The 1,904-nt window shown below is 35.7% G+C and overlaps 1 pseudogene; it reads right to left on the bottom strand.

Moving 5' to 3' along the window:
• Nucleotides 1–599: 599 nt before the first annotated feature.
• Nucleotides 600–1,410, bottom strand: LOC115296129 (annotated as a pseudogene).
• Nucleotides 1,411–1,904: the final 494 nt, after the last annotated feature.

Genomic DNA, 1,904 nt, shown 5'->3' with positions numbered 1-1,904 from the left:
CAGATGAGCAGTTAAAGGATTTGGGGAGACAAATAGAAATTCTAAAATAATCAATCTACCAATCTTCCAGAATTGAAAATTAAATATCTGAAAGTTTTAAGAAATATTCACAATGCAGAATATTTCAATATCAATGTCTCTGAAGACAAATCATTTCAATAGATACTATCCAAACTGAAGAACTGGAAAATGTGATAAAACAAAACAAAACAACATTGAATAGAGCCAAAATGACATGTGAGAGAGTATCAAGAAATTAACCCAGGCATAATTGGAGTCTCCAAAAGAGAAGAAAAAGAAAATGTATTTGAAAAATGTTAAGCAAATGTTTTCCAAATTTGATTAAGAACATCAGATCCCATGAAAAGATGAGCTAAACACACTTAGAGAGGGATAAATACAAACAAAGCCACCCCTAAGCATCTCATTGTCAATAATAATAAAGAAAAAAAAATCAGAAGCCAGAGGGAAAAAATCAGAAGCTAGAAGTTTATAGATAACTTCTCATCAGAAATAGTGGAGGTCAACAGAAAGTGGAATGATATCTTCAAAGTGCTGAAAGAAAATGTAAATTCAAAACATCTATGCCCATTAAAACATTTTTTTAATTTGAAAGTAGTCGTTTATCAACTGATCAGATTACAAAAATAATCATGGTAGATACCTTAGTTCATTCTTCTAATAAGCCTATTGATCTGGTCTTCCCTGTTGCCAGCATCTACAAAATGGGTGGTCTTCTTCTTCATTCCCCCTCGTGGAGAAGATAGCTTAAAGAGCCATAAAAAGTTGTTTGCTTCTTTGAAACGTTTTCCAACAGTGTAGACCTCATGAATCAGGTCCTCCATGCAGATGATGCCGTATTTACCAAGAGATCGAGCAATCAATGTGTTATCTGTCAGGGCAATTCGCTTCTTGTTGATTTTGCCATAACCATGCTTGTAGATCAATTCGTTCACTGACTTCAGGTTTGGGTACCCCCAAGCTATGTATGGTTCCACAATCCTTAGCATGTTAACTGAAGCCTTGTTGAGCTTAACAAAGGTGCCAGTGAAGATCTGGCGCAGGCGAAGGAGCTGCAGCACCTTCCGCACCTTTGGGCTCCCACCGTTGATCCCTCTGATCCTGATGACAAACGCCAGTTTGGGCTCCGCGGGCACGTAGAAGTTGCCAGCTTTTCTTGCCATCGGAGCCATTCGAATCTCAGTTCTGTACATCTGCCTGTATTCCTTGTGGTAATGCTTACTTAGCCTTCCCATAAATAAGCTCTCTCCTTGCCTTTCGAAGCATCTTTTGGGCGAACTTCTTTCTCAGACGCTTGATCTTCAATTCTGCATAATTCCTTCGCTTTTTCTTAAGGGTTTCTGGCACAGCCGGAACCTTCTTTTTCTTCTCTTCGACACCCTCCATGGTTCCAGCCGGAAAAAGAGGATGTTGGCGCATCCCATTAAAACATTTTTAAACATGAAAGGAAAATAAAGTCATTTTAAGGTTTAAAAAAGCTGAATTTTTCCCCAGCAGTAGAAGAATACAGAAAACACTTCGTTTACTTTTTTAATGGTTTATAAAGTTTCTTTAATACTTAATAGCTATCACTAGATAGAAGGAATTTAATCTACCTGAGCCTCAGTTTCCTTCAGTTTATTTAACTGAAGAGAAATGACACAAGATACAAATCTGTATCTATAGGAAGAACAACATTTGAAATCATAAATATGTGAGTGGATATAACAGACTATCTTTTCTCTTAAACTTTCTAAATGGTAATTGATTATTTAAAGAAAAAAATAATGTATTGTGGAGTTTATAACATATAGGGCAGTAAAATATATGACAATAAGAGCACAAAGAAATTAAGTAAAATTATTGTTATTGGTCTTACTTTATAGTTGAAGTATTATATATTA

The sequence above is a fragment of the Suricata suricatta genome, chromosome 7 (assembly GCF_006229205.1).
Source record: "Suricata suricatta isolate VVHF042 chromosome 7, meerkat_22Aug2017_6uvM2_HiC, whole genome shotgun sequence".
Taxonomy (NCBI): domain Eukaryota; kingdom Metazoa; phylum Chordata; class Mammalia; order Carnivora; family Herpestidae; genus Suricata; species Suricata suricatta.
Note: the sequence above shows the minus strand (reverse complement) of the source record. Positions and strands in the feature narration are given on the sequence as shown.